The sequence below is a fragment of the Oryx dammah genome, unplaced genomic scaffold (genome assembly GCF_014754425.2).
Source record: "Oryx dammah isolate SB20612 unplaced genomic scaffold, SCBI_Odam_1.1 HiC_scaffold_23, whole genome shotgun sequence".
Taxonomy (NCBI): domain Eukaryota; kingdom Metazoa; phylum Chordata; class Mammalia; order Artiodactyla; family Bovidae; genus Oryx; species Oryx dammah.
Genome location: NW_024070207.1, coordinates 109,706,310 through 109,728,809, shown reverse-complemented (window position 1 = coordinate 109,728,809; position 22,500 = coordinate 109,706,310). Strand labels below are relative to the sequence as shown.

The 22,500-nt window shown below is 38.8% G+C and overlaps 1 protein-coding gene and 1 pseudogene across 1 annotated transcript in view; one reads left to right on the top strand and one right to left on the bottom strand.

Annotated features, from left to right (window-relative positions):
- The window catches only part of LOC120882489, a 19,124-nt pseudogene extending 2,667 nt beyond the window's left edge, over positions 1-16,457 (bottom strand).
- The window catches only part of POLA1 (DNA polymerase alpha 1, catalytic subunit), a 295,880-nt gene that overhangs the window by 198,831 nt on the left and 74,549 nt on the right, over positions 1-22,500 (top strand). The window lies entirely within an intron of this gene.

Here is a 22,500-nt window from a genome sequence, read left to right as displayed (position 1 = left end):
TATATACAGTGAATGGCAGAGGGATTCCTTCCTGTAGTCATTGATTCTGAATTGGATTCTAATACATTTAAATTACTCACTGAAAAATAAGTAATTTTCAAGGTAAATATTAATAATTGCATAGACTCCTTACCCAAATCACTGGTTCTTCCTAAACACAGACTTAATGGCCAACTCTTGTGCCATACAAAAGACACAAACCATCTTCTGCGGAACCACCCTACCCCACCCAACACACACACGGCATAGCACTGTCCTTGCTTTTAATAGGTTTTTGAGGGGAAAATGACTTGTGTTCCACTTTAAGTTCACAGTCTAGCTGATGAAGTAAAATTCCTGGACACAGAGACACACCACAGACTCCTACTCCTACTGAGAGATCCCTGAAAGTCATGAGAATCACAGCTGGAACAAGCCATTGTCTCAGATGGGTGTGTGTTCATCCATATGCAGGTGTGTTGAAGGGATGGCAGGAAGTAATTAACAACTGCTATACTAATTTTAGTCTAAACATGTACATAAGTGGTTAGAAAAGGCAAAGCTGAGATGATTGCATAGAAAAGGTGAAATGTAAGCTAGGACTGGAAGGATTGGTAGGTTACGGACAGCTGGAGGTGTGGAAGCAAAAGACATTGTTGAGTTTCTTCTGCGCCTTCTCAAACCCTTTCGCTAGGCAGCCTTATTTAGTGATGCTCTATTAGAGAAACCAGCCTTAGGAAGCTGTGTCATTTCTACTCTGAAGCAGTAAGTTGAAGTTAAACCGTTAAGAGTAAACTAATCTTTGGTTTGATTAGCTGCGAGACCCCAGTTTAATGGTGTCAGACTCTGCTCTTCTTTTTGGATCATTATAGATCAAAGAAAATCTTCTTGGGCAAATCTTTTTTTTTTTTTTTCTTTAAAACAATAATTTATTGGTTTGGGATCACAAAATATAGGGAAGACACGAAGTGATGCCTGTGACCCCTTGGCTGAAATTTCTCTTCCAGAGACACTTTTTGGGCGTTCTTTCACATCCTGACAGCTGCAGAGTATAGTATCTGACCATGTGGGAAGCTTGAACAGACACCCTTTAAGTCATGGGGGTCACTTCCAATTAAGTCTTCCAGCTCATTTCTGCCAATATTGCAACTGCATTGGTTGTTCCAACTGTTCATGTCTTAAAAATCTCACGAACCAATAGGCTGCAGACCAATGATGCCTGCACAGCCCTTAGAACTGCCTACACTGACTAATGCCCCTCAGCTATACCCAATCTGCTTGTGGCACCTGCATGGCAGCCCCCGGGGGTCCCCCACATCCTAGAGTGGCGATGGAGGAAGGGCAGGCCAGGCCAAGCATGAAGAATAAACAGTCAGTTTTATTGGGCTCAGACTGGGAATCCATGAGGACCTCTGTGAATTTGTCGGTTTTCTTCTCAATGTTCTTTTCAGCCTGCTTCCATAGCCTCGTGAGCTGCTTCTTTTTCTGATAGTGGATCTTGGCTTTCCGCTTTCTCCTCTCCTCCATTGTGGCCGTTAACCACCTGGTACTTCCAGCAGACTTCCAAGTAAGCTTCAGACACACAACCTTGAGGGCAGCAGGAACCACCATCTGCTTTTTCTTGTCATAGGGTCGTGGGATCAAATCAAACACCTTGAGGCGCTCCAGAGCAGCTTGGCCCTGCTTGGTCTTGTGGGGCAGCATGGCTTGCACTGTCCGCCGGAAGATGCGGCTGGGGTTTGGAAGTGCCACAGGAGGGGTTGGTCTTCATCCGCATGGGGAGAAAACCCAGGTACTTCAACTTACTTCTGTAAAAATTACCAGAAATGTTGATGAAAGGCTAGGTACTTCAACTTATTTCTGTGGCAATTGCCAGAAATACTGCTGCCCTCACAGCACATGACCACAGCCTTCCAGCCTAGAAGCACCTGCTTGGCCACAGTGGCCTCTGGGGAGCCCAGGAGATGGCCTTGTCTATCAAGCACCAGGACCTGCCCTTCCACCATCTTTGGTAGCCACCTGGAAAAAGAGGGCAAATTTAGAAATTAAGAACAAACATAGTGGTAGTATGGTCCATATCCTGTCCTTTGTTTTTATTCTTACACTTGTCCTTCCACCAGTCTTCCCTCCCGGCCTCTCCGATTGCACTCAGCTCTCCTATAACTCCATACATGTGTTTCTAAAAATTACCAAGTTATGTAAAATCACAACCAGATGCTTTATGGAAAAGATACATGGGTTAGAAACCCACCAAAATTTCTTCAGTGACTCAAACAAGAATATCAGTTCAGGTCAGTCGCTCAGTCGTGTCCAACTCTTTGCAACCTCATGAATTGCAGCATGCCAGGCCTCCCTGTCCATCACCAACTCCCGGAGTTTGCTCAGACTCACGTCCATCGAGTCGGTGATGCCATCCAGCCATCTCATCCTCTGTCATGGCCTTCTCCTCCTGCCCCCAATCCCTCCCGGCATCAGAGTCTTTTCCAATGAGTCAACTCTTTGCATGAAGTGGCCAAAGTCCTGGAGTTTTAGCTTTAGCATCATTCCTTCCAAAGAACACCCAGGAATGATCTCCTTTAGAATGGACTGGTTGGATCTCCTTGCAGTCCAAGGGATTCTCAAGAGTCTTCTCCAACACCACAGTTCAAAAGGATCAATTCTTTGGCATCAGCTTTCTTCACAGTCCAACTCTCACATCCATACATGACCACAGGAAAAACCGTAGCCTTGACTAGACGGACCTTTGTTGGCAAGGTAATGTCTCTGCTTTTCAATATGCTATCTAGGTTGGTCATAACTTTCCTTCCAAGGAGTAAGCGTCTTTTAATTTCATGGCTGCAGTCACCATCTGCAGTGATTTTAGAGCCCCCCAAAATAAAGTCTGACACTGTTTCCACTGTTTCCCCATCTATTTCCCATGAAGTGATGGGACCAGATGCCATGATCTTAGTTTTCTGAATGTTGAGCTTTAAGCCAATTTTTTCACTCTCCTCTTTCACTTTCATCAAGAGGCTTTTTAGTTCCTCTTCACTTTCTGCCATAAGGGTGGTGTCATCTATATATCTAAGGTTATTGATATTTCTCCAGGCAATCTTGATTCCAGCTTGTGCTTCTTTCAGCCCAGCATTTCTCATGATGTACTCTGCATATAAGTTAAATAAGCAGGGTGACAATATACAGCCTTGACGTACTCCTTTTCCTATTTGGAGCCAGTCTGTTGTTCCATGTCCAGTTCTAACTCTTGGATCCTGACCTGCATGTAGATTTCTCAAGAGGCAGGTCAGGTGGTCTGGTATTCCCATCTCTTTCAGAATCTTCCACAGTTTATTGTGATCCACACAGTCAAAGGCTTTGGCATAGTCAATAAAGCAGAAATAGATGTTTTTCTGGAACTCTCTTGCTTTTTCCATGATCCAGCAGATGTTGGCAATTTAACCTCTGGTTCCTCTGCCTTTTCTAAAACCAGCTTGAACATCTGGAAGTTCACAGTTCACGTATTGCTGAAGCCTGGCTTGGAGAATTTTGAGCATTACTTTACTAGCGTGTGAGATGAGTGGAATTGTGCGGTAGCTTGAGCATTCTTTGGCATTGCCCTTCTTTGGGATTGGAATGAAAACTGACCTTTTCCAGTCCTGTGGCCACTGCTGAGTTTTCTAAATTTGCTGGCATATTGAGTGCAGCACTTTCACAGCGTCATCTTCCAGGATTTGAAAGAGCTCAACTGGAATTCCATCACCTCCACTAGCTTTGTTCGTAGAGATGCTTTCCGAGGCCCACTTTCCTTCACATTTCAGGATGTCTGGCTCTAGGTGAGTGATCACAGCATCGTGACTATCTTGGTCGTAAAGATCTTTTTTGTACAGTTCTTCTGTGTATTCTTGCTACCTCTTCTTAATATCTTCTGCTTCTGTTAGGTCCATACCATTTCTGTCCTTTATCGAGCCCATGTTTGTATGAAATGGTCCCTTGGTATCTCTAATTTTCTTGAAGAGATCTCTAGTCTTTCCCATTCTGTTGTTTTCCTCTATTTCTTTGCATTGATTGCCGAAGAAGGGTTTCTTTTTTTTGCATTGATGAGTGAGGAAGGCTTGGGTTTCTTTTCTTTCTCTTCTTTGGAACTCTGCATTCAGATGCTTATATCTTTCCTTTTCTCCTTTGCTTTTTACTTCTCTTCTTTTCACAGCTATTTGTAAGGCCTCCCTAGACAGCCATTTTGCTTTTTTGCATATCTTTTCCATGGGGATGGTCTTGATCCCTGTCTCCTATACCATGTCACGAACCTCTGTCCATAGTTTATCAGGCACTCTGTCTATCAGATCTAGTCCCTTAAATCTATTTCTCACTTCTATTGTATAATCATAAGGGATTTGATTTAGGTCATACTTGAATGGTCTAGTGGTTTTCCCTACTTTCTTCAATTTAAGTCTGAATTTTGCAATAAGGAGTTCATGATCTGAGCCACAGTCAGCCCCGGTCTTTTTTTGCTGACTGTATAGAGCTTCTCCATATTTGGCTGCAAAGAATATAATCAGTCTGATTTCAGTGTTGACTATCTGGTGATGTCCATGTGTAGAGTCTTCTCTTGTGTTGTTGGAAGAGGGTGTTTGCTATGACCAGTGCGTTTTCTTGGCAAAACTCTCTTAGCCTTTACCCTGCTTCATTCCGCATTCCAAAGCCAAATTTGCCTGTTATTCCAGGTGTTTCTTGACTTCTTACTTTTGCATTCCAGTCCCCTATAATGAAAAGGACATCTTTTTTGGGTGTTAGTTCTAAAAGGTCTTGTAGGTCTTCATAGAACCGTTCAACTTCAGCTTCTTCAGTGTTACTGGTTGGAGCATAGACTTGGATTACTGTGATAGTGAATGGTTTGCCTTGGAAATGAACAGAGGTCATTTTGTCATTTTTGAGATTGCATCCAAGTACTGCATTTTGGACATTTTTGTTGACAGTGATGGCTACTCCATTTCTTCTAAGAGATTCCCACCCACAGTAGTAGATATAATGGTCATCTGAGTTAAATTCACCCATTCCAGTCCATTTTAGTTTGCTAATTCCTAGAATGTCGACGTTCATTCTTGCCATCTCCTGTTTGACCACTTCCAATTTGCCTTGATTCATGGACCTAACATTTCAGGTTCCTATGGAATAGTGCTCTTTACAGCATTGGACCTTGCTTCTATCACCAGTCACATCCACAACTGGGTTGAAGTAAAACAAAAGTTCTTAAAAAGTAACAGTAAATTATAGAATTAATACATTAGTACTAAAGAGATATGGTAAACTAAGGTTCCTTAGAAGATAAAAATTTTCAATCTAGATCTTAAAGTTACAAACATATATTAGAGTAGTAAGGGAATCCCCTTACTAGAAAAGATATGGGAATCCTGAAGGTGTTTTTTTTTTTTCCTCTCTCTCTTTTTTTCATTCTCATGCTCCAGCCTCCAAGTGATCTTATGTTGGCAACAAAAGCTGCAGTGGTAGTCACCAGAGCCAAAACACTCAACTCACCTCTCCCCTTCTTAAGAAAGAAAGGAAAGAATTAAAGACCCAGCTTTCTGGCTAGCTGCTGGGAACTAAAAGGTACCAGGGAGATCACAGACAAAGACAGTTTCAGGGAAGGTGACCTCATAAACTTGTTGGTGAACTTTGGGTCTCATACCCCAATCTCAAAGGAAAGGATCTGAGCCTAATCAGCACATCAAAAACTTTGAGAACTGAAGTAAAAGACCACAACCCAGATTGACTTCTGGGTGGAGTACACATGGGACAAATATAACAAGTACTGCCAGTTTTGAAAGGTGAACTGAGATCAGGCCCACAGTCCAGAGAAAGTGGGTTGGAATCCATAACCCAAACCTAATGAAGTCAGTTGCCTGCTAAAACAAATACATCAACAGTTATCCATAGAATTAAGTAACACCCATAGATTCATGCTACTCAAAATGTCCAAAATTCAGTTCAGAACTACCTGGTAGAAGAAGAAAAAGCACAGCTTGCATGGGGCAGGGTGGGGCAGGGGTCAGAAATCAAAAGTCAAGATTTAAATGATGCTGTTACAGTTATATGACAGAAGAAATAGATTTAAAAAAGAGAGAGCCAAATAAATATATTAGAACCAAAAACATATAACCAAAGTTTAAAACCTCATTGAGTAGGCTCAATAGCAGAATGGAGATGACACAGGAAACTGCCAGTGAACTTGAAAATAGATCAGTACAAATTATCCAGTCTAAAGGAGAGGTAGAAAAAGACAAAGGGGTTAGGCAGAACAGTGCCTCCAGGACCTGTGGGACAATAATACACAGTCTAACATTCGTATCATTGGAATCCAAAAAAGGAGGAGAAGCACCAGGCTGAAAAAAATATTCGAAGAAATAATGTGAACCTTTCCCAAGTTTGACAAAAGACAAACTGACAGATTCGGAAAGCTCAGTGAATCCCAATCAGGATAAACCCTAAGAAATTCACTCTGGAACACATCATAATCTAATTCTATGTGTGTTTGTGTGTGTGTGTGTGTGTGTGTGTGTGTGTTGGGTGGGGGGGGCAAAAGTTTTAAAAACCATCAGAGAAAAATGATGTTTTGTAAGAGAAAATGCACTTCCCAGGTGCCTCAGTGGTAGAGTATTTGACTGCCTGCCAATGCAGGAGACATGGATTCGATCCCTGGGTTGGGAATATCCTCTGGAGGAGGAAATATTAACCCGCTCTAGTATTCTTGTCTGAAAAATCCCATGGACGGAGGAGCCTGGTGAGCTACAGTCTACAGGGTCACAAAGCACACTTAAGGGAAAATGATTCAAATGATGGCATATTTCTTATCAGAAACAATGTGGAGGCCAGAGGAAGTAGTACAGTGTTTTTAAAGTGCTAAAAGATCATCAACTCACTGTTTTTAATCAAGCCCCCCCCCCAAATCTTTTGCAGTGAAGGTAAAAGAAAGACATTTTCAGATGAGGGAAAGCTAAAAGAATTCATTGTCAGCAGACCTATTCTGAAAGAATTGTTGAACTAAGTTACTCGGACAGAAGGCACATGATCCTGGAAAGATACCTAGAACATCAAGAATGAAGGAAGAGGGCTTCCCTGGTGGCCCAGCAGTAACGAATCCGGCTGCCAGTGCAGGAGACAGGTTCAATCCCTGTTCTGGGAAGATCTCGCATGCCATGGGGCAACTAAAACTGTGTGCCATAACCATCTAGCTTGTGCTCTCGAACCTGGGAGCTACTGAAACCCACATGCCGTAGAGCCTGTGCTCTGCAACAAGAGAAGCCACCGCAGTGAGAAGCCCAAGCACTGCAACTGAATAGTAGCCCCCATAGTAACAAAGACCCAGCACAGCCAAAACTAAATAATTAATTTTTTTAAAAAAAGAAGGAAGGAAAAGGAAATGGTAAATATAATAACTACTTTACTTGAGTTACTTGAAATATTTTTGATAAGCGAAAGCAAAAATTATAGCATTTTCTACCAGTTTTCAGTGTGTGTAGGTCTAATTTATGAGAGAACTACAACATCAAAGGAAGGAGGGAAAAGGGATCTATGCGGGTTTTTACATTCATTTACATGGTAAATTTTTAATTCTAAAGTATATGTATTGTCATCCTTAATGATGAACTTTACAAAGAGATATTGTCAAAACCACAATTAATTAAATAATAAAAAGATGTTTGAATAACCCCAAAGAGGACAGGAAATAGAAAAGAGAAAGGAGAAGCAGAACAAATAACAAAATGGTACACCCAAATCCAAACATATCAGTAACTTCATTAAATGCAAATGTTCTAAATGTGTTTATACCAATTAAAAGATAGAAATTATCAGAATGTATTTTTTAATGATGCAAGTATTACAAAATGTCTTCAAGAAACTAATTTCAAATATAATGGTATAGGTAGGTTAAAGGAGAAAATGGCAAAAGATATACCTTGCAAACACTAATGAAAAGAAAGAGTGGCTATGTTAAAAGCAGAAAATTAGACTTCAGAGCAAAGAAAATTACACATGATAAAGAGGGATTTTACATAATGATAAAAGAGCTAATTCACTAAGAAGAGAAAACCACCCAAAATCTGTATGTACCTAACAGTGCTTCAAAGTGGTGGCACCTGAAGCAAAAAGTGGCAGAACTGAAAGGAGAAATAGACAATCCATAATTATACTTGGCAACTTTTAACACTCCTCTTTCAGTAATTGATAGAAATACTGGACAGAAAATCAGCAAGGATATAGAACTGTCAACCAATGGGATTAATTGATATGTACAGAACACTCCACCTGTCAATAGCATGATCAAGATTCTTTTCAAATGTACATGGAACATTCAGTAAGATAGACTATATGATAAACTATATTCTGCATCATAAAAACAACCTTAATGAATTTAAAATAATTGAAATCATACGAAGTATATTCTGAGGCCATAATGGAATTAAACTAGAAGTCATTAAGAGAAAAGTAACCAGAAACTCTCTAAGTTCTTGGAAATTAAACAACACACTTCTAAATAACCCAACGGTCAAAAAAAGGTCCCAAGGAAAATTAGAAAATATTTTGAACCGAATGAAAATGCAACATATCAAACAATGATTGAGACAATATATACTATGGTGCCTACTGTAATGCAGAGTAGACCAATTACCAATATTTATGTATCATAGACACACAAAATCTGTAAAATACTCAAGTAGAAAGTGTCAAGGGATTGTTTATTGACCCACTTGGTAATATAAGTCTGTTCATTTGGCAGTTAACTATGAAATAATCATGCTGTCAGAGTCAGGTGAGGTTCAAAGGGGAAAAGTAAAAAACTGTACAGTAGTATGATGCACCTAAAGCAGTGCTTAGAGGGAAATTGACAGCATTAAATGTTTGTATTAGAGAAAAAGAAAGGTGTCAAATCAATGTGAGTTTCCACTTTCAGAAAATGTTTTGAAAAGCAGAGCAAAATAAGCCCAAAACAAACAGAAGAAAAGAGATAGTGAAGATACATTAGTTAAATTGAAAGAATAGAACAAATCAGTGAAACAAAAACATGAATATTTGAAAATATCAATAAAATTGATAAGCATCTAGCAAGGCTGACAGAGATTTTTAAAAAGAAAAGATACAAATTAGCAGTATCCAGAATACTAGGCCTCCGTAGATTTTAAAAGGATAGGAGACTACGGAACGTATTTGACAATTTGAGAGTAGTGGACCAATTCTTTAAAAATCAAAAACTATAAGAATTCATCCAAGATGAAATGGATTACTTCAATAGTCCTATATTTGTTAAAGGAAGTAAATTCATAATTGAAAAAAGTTAAGTTGGAGGAATCAATAATCAATTGTAAGACTTAAAGCTACAGATATGAACAGTGTAAAATTGGCAAATGGATAGAAACCTAGACCCACAGAATAGATAGACTCAAACAAGTTTGGCCATTCAATTTTTAACAGCGATTCAAAAGAATTTAATGAAGAATGAATAGCCCTTTCATCAACATGTAATGTTGGAAAAAGTTGGACATTCACATGCAGAAAAAATAGACTTTGAGCTAAAATCTTACCTTATACAAATATTAACAAAGTATATCACGGCTCTAAGTGCAAAACTATAAACTTTAAGAAGTAGTACATAAGAGAAAATCTTCATGACCTCAGATTAGGTGAAGAATTCTTAAACATGACATAAAAATGATCAATTTAAAAATGGAAAAATCACTTGAACATCATCAAAATAAAAACTTACTTGAAAAGACACTATTAAGGGATAGAAATGACAACTCATAAACTTGGAGGAAATGTTTACAAATCACATATCCAACAAGGGACCTGTGTCTAGTATATATATAAAGAACTCTCAAAACTCAGTTAAAAGAAAACCACTCCAATTTAAAAATAAACAAAAGACTTACAGAGATTCTTTACCACAGAGAACATAAGGATGACAAATAAGAATGAAAAGCTGTTTCATTATTAGCATCAGGGAAATACAAATTGAAACCTTGACAAGAGAGCACTCCATACTTACTGGAATGGTTAAAATACAAAATACTGACAGTACCAAGTGCTTGTGAAGATGTGGAACAACAGGAAACTTCATGCTTACTTTGCTGATGGAAATGTAAAATGGTGCTGCCAGTCTGGAAAACAGTTTGTTTCTCATAAAGATCAATATATACTTTCTGTATGACCTAGGAATCTTCTTGGGTATTTACCCTAGAGAAATGAAAAATTATAACCATGTAAAAATCTGTGCAGAAATGTTTCTAAGGAACTGAATTCATAATAGCCCCAAACTGGAAACAACTCCAACACACTTCAGTGGATGAATGAATAAACTGTCATGCTTTCATACCATGGAGTATTACTTAGCAATAAAAAGGAACAGACTACTGATAACGTATAGCAACTTAGATGGGTCTCAAAGCTATTATGCTGTGTGAAAAAAACCTAGACTCAAAAGACCACATAGTGTTTAATTCCATTTAAATGGCATTGTTGAAATTTCAGAACTGTAATGATGGAGAACCAGTAGTTGTCGTGGATTAGAGAATGGTCTGAATACAAATGGGCAGCAAAAGGCAGTTTTGGAACTGTTGTGTATCCTAGTTGTCATGGATGTTACCTGTGTTAAAAATAATAGAACTATACCATATATACTCTCCCAAATTAATCTCATTGTGAAATTTTTTAAAGTAAAAATGAAAGAAAATTTTCCGTGGCCTGGTGATAACATATAACTCTACTTCAAGGATGTTGTTGTTTAGTTGATAAGTCTTTTCCGACTCTGCAACCCCATGAACTGTAGCCTCGCAGTCTCCTCTGTCCATGGGATTTTTCAGGCAAGAATACTGGAGTGAGTTGCCATTTCCTTTTCTAGGGAATCTTCCCTAGCCAGGATCAAATCAGCGTCTCCAGTTGGCAGGCAGATTCTATACCACTGAGCCACTAGGGAAACCCAGGGATCGAACCTCTGTCTCCTGCATTGGCAGGCGAATTTATTTACCACTTCAAGAATAAATCTTTTCAAATACAGGGATATATGTGGAGACATAGAACTAAGGGAGTTCCTTTTACACAAGTTAGATGAATTAAATATCTGGCATTGAGGTTACATGACAATAAGTCCCAACTCCTGCCACCTTGTAAACACAGTTCGCATAAATATAATAGATACGTGATTGAGAGCCCCTGCTATGCTTTTTGTCAAGGAATCTACATAAGGAGAAAATATCAAGCTATGACAAAAATCTCTTTTGAGGAACAAGACCTTAATATTCTCATTTTGCTAAAGTAAAAACAAAGGAAGGTCTTTCCTAAGCCCAGCTTTTGGGATGGAATAGATTTGGGAGTGTCAGGCCATATGCAAGTTCTAACTATTTAAATAAAAAAGTAAAGCCTTGAAAACATGACAGAGTTTTGAATAGGAAATTCTGGATTTTAGAGCAGCATGTTTTTTGTTTTTAAAAACAATAGTAGGGGACTTCCCTGGTGGTCCAGTGGTTAAGAATACACCTTGCGTGTATAGCGGACTTTTGGACTCAGAGGGAGAGGGAGAGGGTGTGATGATTTGGGAGAATGGCATTGAAACATGTATAATATCATGTAAGAATCGAATTGCCAGTCTATGTCTGATGCAGGATATGGCACGCTTGGGGCTGATACGCGGGGATGACCCAGAGAGATGTTGTGGGGAGGGGGGTGGGAGGGGGGTTCATGTTTGGGAACGCATGTACACCTGTGGTGGATTCATGTCAATCTATGCCAAAACCAATACAGAATTGTAACGTAAAAATTAAAATAAATAAATAAATTAATTAATTAAAAATTAAAAAAAAAAAAAAGAATACACCTTGCAGTGCAAGCAATGCAGTTCTATCCCTGATCAGGGAACTAAGATACCACATGCCTCAGAGCAAGTAGGCCCTCACGCTGTAACTACTGAGCCCCACAAGCTCTGGACCCTATGTACCACAGCTAAGACCTGATGTAGACAAATAAATATTTTTAATGTAATTATTGAAAACTATGATGGACCTCAGGAAGCTCTATTTTCTTTTAAGCAGTATAGGCATGTATTTGCTCATAGTTTCCATTCTTTTGTCTTGTTTATTGAGGCATACATAGCTTCATGGAGAGCTGGTTTGTTTTCTCTTTATCTCCCCATTGCCAGCGTTCTGGAACTCCATTCACACATGCCCTTCCTGTCAGGTAAAGGTGATCATTTAAAAACAAACAGACCACAAAAAGAAGAGCATAGATTCGAAATTTTTGTAGTAATAATTGAAAATGTAAATTAGTTTCAATCATGTCCCTTTTGTTCTCCTGGTTTGAAATTACTGGTTAAGGTTATTTTACATTCACAACTCTTAAACAGTGTTTCTGAGCGAGGTGAAATAGATTATGGTGTAGTCATGTTGGTGGGCAGGACCTCCTACAGGCCTGTGCATGACTGAATGCTCCAGCTGCCTCCAGACTTCTGCCCACTTAATGCCAACTTTAAAGGGGGACAATATTCCAATAAATATGCTTTATTTTATTTTATTTTATAATGGTTGTGATTTACACTGTTCCATATCCCTGGTGGCTCAGATGGTAAAGAATCTGCCTGCAATGCATGAGACCCAGGTTCAGTCCTCGTGTCCGGAACATCCCTTGGAGAAGGGAATGGCAACCCACTCCAGTATTTTCTGGAGAGTCCAGTGGAAGAGGAGCCTGGTCCGCTACAGTCCATGGGGTCACAAAGAATCGTCACGACTGAGGCGACTTAGCACACACACATATTAGGTTAAGCAAATCCATATCTTTATCTTCAGCTGATGATATATGAATTTGCCCTTTTCATTTCTTCACAAAACTAATGGGCCTATTTGGAGAACCTAGGACTCTAGCTCCTACATTCTGCATATACATCCTGGGATTTTATTAGCATAAAAAGAATTTGAAATTGTATTCTATGGGTGAGGGCCCTGACCTTATTCAAAGATACCGCTGGAGTATTTATCTGTTTTATTTATGAGATTGCTCTGTTAAAGTTCATGTATAACAATAGTTCAGTTGCTCAGAAAATGTTGGTAAAACACTCACCTGGGCAGATGAAATTCACAAATAATGAGAACTTAAATTTTTAACCAGTCATCTCCACTTCCCATCCAAGTCTTTAGTATTGCTTGGGAAAAAAAAAAAAAAACCTTTGGCTGATTTCATGCTTTATTTACTCGATATTGGAACAGTGTTTATTGAATACCTACTATATGCCAGTACTATATTTCAGGAAGATGTGTTACTTTTTCTCACTTTGTTGGTTGAAAAACTGCTGAGAAGTGAACTGGCCCAGAGCCAGAAAGGGGAAGAACAAGGAAGTGAACCAACTGCATCTGAATAATTGAGCACCACAGTGTGTATATCGGCGGTGACTCAAGTAACATAGGTGAGCGTTGACAAATGATTTGAGAGAAACAGACCTGCTGGAGTTCAAATCAAGATACTTCTGTTATAGTCTTCAAGGATTACAGAACAAGTGGAGCCAGCACGAATGCAGAAGAAAGAAGATACTTTTTCATATCAGTGCCGCTTGCTCAGGACGCATAAGATGCAGGTGTAACGTAGGTTTAGGAACTAATGGTTCATTGTTAATCCTTGAACTTTCTGTGCAAACCCCAGATAGAGTATGATAAAGCATGTGAGTTAAGACAGAAAAACAGTAGAATAGCATCTCAGTCTGTTGCAGCTGCGATGAAGCCAATCCCAGGAACCTGAGGACAGTTTTTTAAGGGGGAGAGAGGATATGAGTGGGATATATTATCAAAGGACACCCCATGATGTGAGACCTAGGTGTATAGAGCCTGGATAGGATTTTTGTTTCTGTTTTTCTCATTTTCAGTTCAGTTCAGTTCAGTCGCTTAGTCGTGTCCGACTCTTTGCGACCCCATGAATCGCAGCATGCCAGGTCTCCCTGTCCATCACCAACTCCCAGAGTTCACTCAGACTCACGTCCATCCAGTCCGTGATGCCATCCAGCCATCTCATCCTCGGTCGTCCCCTTCTCCTCCTGCCCCCAATCCCTCCCAGCATCAGAGTCTTTTCCAATGAGTCAACTCTTTGCATGAAGTGGCCAAAGTCCTGGAGTTTCAGCTTTAGCATCATTCCTTCCAAAGAACACCCAGGAATGATCTCCTTTAGAATGGACTGGTTGGATCTCCTTGCAGTCCAAGGGACTCTTAAGAGTCTTCTCCAACACCACAGTTCAAAAGCATCAATTCTTCGGCGCTCAGCCTTCTTCACAGTCCAACTCTCACATCCATACATGACCACAGGAAAAACCATAGCCTTGACTAGACGGACCTTAGTCGGCAAAGTAATGTCTCTGCTTTTGTATATACTATCTAGGTTGGTCATAACTTTTCTTCCAAAGAGTAAGCATCTGTTAATTTCATGGCTGCAGTCACCATCTGCAGTGATTTTAGAGCCCCCCAAAATAAAGTCTGACACTGTTTCCACTGTTTCCCCATCTATTTCCCATGAAGTGATGGGACCAGATGCCGTGATTTTTGTTTTCTGAATGTTGAGCTTTAAGCCATCTTTTTCACTCTCCTCTTTCACTTTCATCAAGAGGCTTTTTAGTTCCTCTTCACTTTCTGCCATAAGGGTGGTATCATACCAGATATAATTTCCTAGATTGCAAATCTTTTTTAAATTTTTTAAGTTACAGGTACTTACTGGTTTCCTTCCTTTTAGGAGAAAGTAGTCAAGAGAGAACATCCATTAGCCAGTTTGTGTTTTGCTTGTTTTGACACCTCTGTATGGAATGGTTTGGTTTCCTGTTGTAAGTAGAAGGTGGCCTAGGTAAAATGAAAGTGAAAGTGAAGTTGCTCAATCGTGTCTGACTCTTTGCAACTCCATGGACTGTAGCCTATTAGGCTCCTCCATCCATGGGATTTTCCAGGCAAGAGTGCTGGAATGGATTGCCATTTCCTTCTCCAGGGGATCTTCCCAACCCAGGAGTGGAACCCTGGTCTCCTGCTGAGCCACCAGGGAAGCCCTTTGGCCTAGGTAAGCTTTTAGTAGAAAAGACCAGGTCTTGAATACAAGCAAGCCTAGTTTCTAATTAAACAAATGTCTAAGACTGTAATTTCTAGTGCACTGTAGAAAGAAAGGGCAAAGAACAGCCAAACTAGTTTTTATTGGCTCTGTTTTTGTGGTTCTAATATAATTCTGGCAAGTTGGAAGAGTTTAGAAGAAGAATTAGTGAATTACATGTGCATGTATATTAATACCCTTCCTTTGTTACTTTTTTTCATTGTCAAAATTAATTTACTGACATTTGAAAAGTATAACTATAGTGACTTATTATTGAATAAGTTCTTGTACAAAACATCAAAAACAAAATCATAAGACATCTACCATGTGTTTTTTGGATGTGTAATGAGTTTTAGTACCTAAATTAGCTACCTGAAATTTCCTATAGAAATTTCAAACCATATCAGTAAAAGAATTACTTCTTCTTTTTTTTTTTTTTGGGGGGGGGGGAGCGGGAAGGAGCGCGTTGCTGTGCGCAGCTCGGGCAGCCACCGCTCCTCCGCCTTTCACCGAGCGTTCTGGAAAGTTCCCAAGAATTACTTCTTCTTATCTTGTATTTTGATAATGGCTGGTTAGCATGGGGAGTCTATGGCCTTAAAGCCTAATGGCTGTGTTAGATGTAAGATATATGGATTTATTTCGTTGACTAAGACGACTAGAACAGCATCATGACCAAACGTAGTCTGACCAGCTGAACTGAAGAGTAAGAAGAAGTGAATCTTAACTAATGAACTAGGAGAACAAGGAAGGCATAAATGTTAAGTCTGTTTATATCCAATGCATTTCTCTCTTCTATGGTGGTATCAATTATAAGACATACCACTGATTTAGTAACAGCATTTCAGAGGAAAAGAAAAGTTTTAGCAAAGACAACAGTTCATAAGACAAATCTTTGTTTCAGAAATATTCAAAGTGATGAGAGGTATCTTAGAATCAAGCAAGAGTGTTATTGAGTATAACACTTAAATGATAACTAAGGCAAACTGAGTGCTTACCATGTGCCAGACTTGTGCTATGCTAAGTCGCTTCATTTGTGTCCAGCTCTGCAACCCTATGGACCATAGCCCGCCAGGCTTCTTTGTCCATGGGATTCTCCGGGCAAGAATATTGGAGTGGGTTGCCATGCCCTCCTCCAGGGAATCTTCCAAACCCAGGGATCAAACCCATGTCTCTTACATCCCCTACATTGGCAGGTCCTTTACCACCAGTGCCGCCACTTGTGCCAGATACTTCATATGCATTATTCAATTTAATCCTCACAACAGTCGCATGGGTCTTTTACAGATGAAGAAACTGAGGCTTGGAGAGGTTGGTCATCCTAGGACTTTACCTCCAATAAATGTCACAGCCAGGATTTGAAGGAGAGCCTGGCAGACTCCAGAATCCACACCATTAACCACTGTTGGGTGCATTTACTGTTTATCATTAAGATGAGACCTTATACCAGAAAGAAAAATTGAAAGTAGTCAGTGAAGTCCTCTCCAAAATCTGCCTCTTCGACTTCTGTTGAAGTAGTAACTGACTTCCACCAATAACAAACAAAACAAAAAGCACTCCACCCTTTTTTGAATATTCCTCAGCATCATTTTTTAAGTTTACTGTTATGTGAGCCTGTGATATTCTGTGACTATCATTTTAAAACTGCATTCGTAGCTACAATTTCTGTCTTCTAATAGCTGATAAGGTGTATTAATCTCATTATAGGCTTATATACAGAGACAGTAGAAGAAAGACAAGACTATCAAGGTACATTAAGGGCTTTTTGTAGCTAAATTCAACCCCCCAAAAAGATGTAAAGCAAACATATGCTACTGTTGGAGGCACTGGTTTTACAGATGAGGAGGTGGAGAGTGTAGTTTTCAATGCCTTGTCCAAGATCACATATCTGCTAAATGTTAGAGGCGGAATTTGAACCCATACTGGTTCCAGAGTCTGTGCTGTTAACAACCACACCATACTTGCCTTATCTCGTATTGTCACATTTAACCACTTACTGCTTTGCTTAGAACTTTTCTTCTAAAGAACTTATGTTTTTGGCGTCATCCTCCCTATTCCAGGATCTTGGGAGTCCTAAGGTATTTATGATAGGATGTCTATCCTCAAGGAGGTTACAGTACTTTAAACAGAACTATTGGGATTTCCCTGGCAGTCTAGTGGTTAAGAGTTCACTTTCCCATACAGGAGGCAGGGGTTCGATCTCTGGTGGGGCACTCAGATCCCACATGCCTCACAGCCAAAACACCAAAGCATCAAACAGAAGCAGTGTTGTAACAAATTCAATAAAGACTTTTTAAATGATGCACATGAAAAAAAAATTAAAATAAACAGAATTGCTATATATTAGTTGCAAAGAGATTAAAAGCGAGGAAATACTTTATCCTATTTCAGCCTATAGGAGAGATAGAAATCAGGTCTTAATATTTTTACAGTGATTGGTACTGAAATCCTACCACCCTTCCTTTTTAAAAAATTTGCTTACTTAATCAGTGACTTTTACTTAGAATCATAAGAGTATATTGTTTGGCCTTGGCTCTTGAATGAAGTTCACAAAATTAAAAAGGGGAAAAAAATGTCAAGTTCTTGCAGGTGCCTACTTGGTTTACTTCAGGAAACTTCCCACAGGCAAGTGTTCATAGCTAAGAAAAAGTTAAAAGACTCACTACCAGTTAGTTAGCGCTCACTGTATGTCAGGTAGTGTACTAAATGTTTCACGCATATTATGTCATGTAATCCTGGTAACAGTGCTTTGATGGAGTGCATCCCCCCCCATCTATTTACAGATGAGAGGAGAGGTTACTTCATTTCTCCAAGCCTCAGTTTTTCAATTTGTAAAACAGAAAAGGAAAGCTTCTTTATGTTCTAAAAGGAATTTCTAAACCCATAAAATTTTTTCTGAAGTGTGTGCACAGTGTGGAACATAAACTTCTAAGAACTTAGATTTTTATATCTTTCTGCTCAAAGGTGCATTTTCTGAAAGGTGCATCTTAGAATGAAGGTGAGCAAAAATTAGAAAATTAAATTGACACAGTTAGACTTTAGGTCCCCAGTTCAACCATGATACACATTGGAAAACTTTTGATTTGGCTTGGTCAGTTTCTCCTTGCAGTCTGCACCTCCAGCCCCCAAGCCAATGCCCTTTGCTTTGGCCCTGTGCTCCTGCCACTTTTACTCATGGTGGGCTATGCCCTAAACATGGCATCACTGTAGCCTAACAGTGTGAGTGAGGTACCAGGTGCTTATAATACACTGCTTCTCTGGTGCACTGAGTATTTCAGGTTGAAAACTAGCCACAAAAGAACTGATTAACACACAGAATGACATTGTTGAAAGTGTATGAATGAAAAGTGGCATATTACAAAGATCAAGGGGCTTGGACATTGAAAACCTAGGATCAAGTCTTGGCTCTGCCCCTTACTAGTTGCATGACCTAGGGCAAGTCCCATAACCTATTTGAGTCTCAGCTTCCTTATCTGTAAAACGAAGATAATCAGAATGGCTAGTTCATTTATTGAAGATCAAATGGGAGAAAGCATAATGCTGGGGAGATGGAGCTGAAAACTGGAAAGTGTCAAATGCATATTAACACATCATGCTAAACTTCTTCAACCCTCTCCTTTAGCACAGTGATTTAACACATTGATAACATTTGGGAAATCTCTGTTCACTTTAAATAGCATGCACATATGGACTTTAAAATTGTACCTCAGATAATCCTATACCAGCATTTCAGGCAAAGATTTAAGATGCCATTTGGCAATAAAAAATACTGATTCTAGTCACTAACTGTCATTCTAGTTTTGACTCCACTGGTTTTTCTAAGAGGTTTGCAAACTGGCCATTAGTGCTCCATTCACTGACCAGATCTAGGATCATGAACAGGTGACTTCACCTTTGATGAGCTCTGTCAAATAGGGACAATAATTCTAACTTCCCACCTACCTGACAGAGCTTTTGTGAGGACTGAATGCTTTGAAAAGCCTAACATTATTATATAAATGCAAGGGACACAAATTTTAAAATGAGTATAATCATCTGAGATCTCTCTGTAGTGTAGGAATTAAAACACTCAAATAATTCTGTTAGGAAATGCAAGATAAACAGGCCATTAAAAAGTTACAGAGAGCAGCTACCGTGAGAAGCGGGTAGATAAATGGAAATATCCACATTTGACTGCAATGTAGTGTTGGAAAAGCCACACCCACACCAGGCTATAAGCTCCTGCAGTCTTATCCTATTTCTCTTTCTCTGAGGTAGCCTTAGCAGCTGGAATAGTGCCTGGCCTATTTTAGATGCTCAATTTGTTGAATGAATGGACAGCAGTCTTTCTTATGTGCTTGGTGGCTAGTGGTGTGAAGGGAGGCTGACTTTGGCTTGGCTTGGATCAGCTATGACAGCCTTCTCCTGTTTTGTCCATCTGAGGCAGAACTTGTTCTGAGATGTCACCTAAGCCAGAGTACACCTTAACAGCCAGGTCAAGTTACACAGTTAAGTTTTTGTCCTAAATGCTGCAACACTTTATTTACAGTAGCCATGTACATTTATTTTATTTTAGTAGCTGTTGATATTGCTCATCATAGACCCTTTGGTGCCAGTTAATAAGAATATTAGAAAGCTGACCAAACATTCTAGATTTCAGTTTTGCCAAATTTTTGTGGATGAGTTGGGAAGTGGTAGAGAATTTTTATTTTAGCCAGATTAGATATATTTGGGTGAATATGCCAGGGAAAGAAAGTCAAAGTAGTTTTTAGTTCAGTTTAAATCTAGAAAGAAACCCTAGAAAACTCCCTAATCTAGGAAACCCTTTTATCCAAATAAGATTTCATGCAGAATTCCCAACTATAAAAAAGATGAGATTTTTATAGCTTATAACTTATTTTTCTTGAGAACACCAGCTAATATGTTGGGATCTTACACATCTTAAAATTTGGGAGGTAGTACATGTGAATACACCTGTCTTGAATTTTTTACAGTGAATATATAATCAATGAAATCAGAATCAAACATGTGAGAAGCCTCCAAGGCACGTGAATTGAACATACTTGAAAAACACTGATCTTGCCCTACTCATTCTTACTATAGATATGGAGGTTGAAACTGTAATCTGCAGAACCTCATTCTGTCTCCACATTTTGCTTCTTGGTGTGGTGCTGTTAGTAACATGAATGAATCTGAACAAAGTTAACTACCTCAGTACTTCCAGATATCAAGGGTTTCTCTCACTTACATAAATGTTTCTAGGCCATTTTATAGCTCCAGTGAAATCCAAAGTGACTTACCAACCTTATTTTTATATTATTATTTCTTCTAGTTAGAAATTTATATTTATCATCATGATGTTAATACATGATTATATGTAGCATGGGGGCTAACTGAAATCTTTTGGGGTTTTTTGTGGGGCTTTTTTGGCACGAGGTTAACCTGGAAATACAGCATTTAAAACAGGAAAACTTCTGAAGAGAGGGCAATAAATTCAAGGTAGAATCCTAAAATTGTCCTCAGTCCCAGTGAAGACAACATGACCACTATTTGGATATTTCAACATCTGTAACATTAAAGCCAGCCCTATCTCCTAAGATGGAAATTGCCATGTGCAGAATGACTTGATAGAAAATGGTGTACATTCTATATAATCTTCTAACAGCAGAACGCGACCAGTGGCACTCCCCTAAAAAAAAATAAATTACCCGAAATTTGCAGCACATTCATATTCAATTTCATCACAGCAGATGCTCATTAGTATGTTGTTATTAATTGGTATTCACTTTAGGTTTTGTTTAAAATGAAGATAATAATTAGGTTTTAATTACTGCATCATTCATGGGGGGGGTGTCTGTGGGGAGAGGCAAAGAGTGAAATGCCTCTTAAAGCATTGAAATAGTTCCTGATGCTTATTCAGCACCGTGTGCTGCCAAAGACTTTGAAAAATAACTTCATCTTCACCAAAAAAAATAGGACTAGGATTATAAAATGAAGAAATTGCTGTCTGTGTGGCTTTTTTAAAATAAGCCCATCGTTATCAAGAACTCACTGTAAATTGTCTACTTGATGGACATACTGAATCAGATGATAATGTGCACTACCATTCTTTCTAATCAAATTACTAAAAAGACTTCTTGGAAAAGTAACCCTCACAAGCAGCTGATTAATGAAGTGGTGGCAATGTTTTGTATTAGAACTAATTGAAGTAATCCAAATAAGTTATTTCTGTAGCCTATGGAAATAATTTCCTTTGCAAAGAAGTACATTGGAGTTGGCAAACCAGTATTTTTTCACACTCTCTTGTTCTGTATTTACAGAAAAAGCATAAATAATGCAAATAAAATGGGCAGAAAACCAATTTGGGTGACAGAAAAAATAAAACAGCATATCTCAATCTTTTCAAGATTAATCTTGATATTAATCAAGACTAATAATTTATATGACATAAAGGTGTATAGAAATTGAAGGATACTGACATTTTAAAGGCATATCTTAACTAAAACAGTAGAAATAGCAGTTGAATGCATTCATTAAAAGGGAGTGTTCATAGTTCGAGTTTAAACATATTCCTTATAAACTTTCTAGAGCACCTATTGAGGGCATGGCATTGGGTTTTGCAACTGTGTAGAAATTCAAACCCTCCAGAAGCTGCGCTCTAGTTGGGAAAGAACAGAATACGTCATTTATCAGTGACATACAGAGTGTGCCATTCATAGTGCTGGTGCTTTCCATATGCTAGAGTGTTATACTTTTTAAATTTTTATTGGATTATAGTTGATTTACAATGTTACTTTTGAGTGCGCAGAAAGTGAATCAGTTATACATATATCCACTTTGTTTTTTCTAAGATTCTTTTCCCAGATAGGTCATTAAAGAGTATCGGGTAGAGTTCCCTGTGCTCTACAGCAGGTTCTTATTATGTATCTATTTTATATATAGTTATGTATGTGTGTGTGTGAGAGAGAGAGGGAGGAGAGAGAGATGGAATATTACTCAGCCTTAAAAAAAGAACGAAATAATGCCATTTACAGCAACATGGATGGACCTAGAGATTTGCATATTGAATGAAGTAAGTCAGACATAGAAAGATGAATATCGTATATCACTTATATGTGGAATTGTTTTTTTTTAAGGGTACAAATGAACATATTAACAAAACAGAAGTAATAGAAGTAGAGTCATGATATAGAAAATAAATGTATAATTAACCAGGGTTTGGGGGGTGGGAATAAATTGGGAGATTGCCACATATATACTAGCTCATTATCTTTACAGCATTCCTGAGAGGTTTACTTTTCTCATTTTACAGATGAAGAAATTGAAGTATGAATAGATTAATTAAGCATTGTGTCCAAGGTCACCCAATCCTTTAAGTGGCAGAACTGAATTTGAGATCAAATACAGTCTGACCCCAGAGCCAGTCTGCCATGGAGTAGATATACACAGGAAACATTAGAAATCATTTCCGAGACTAGT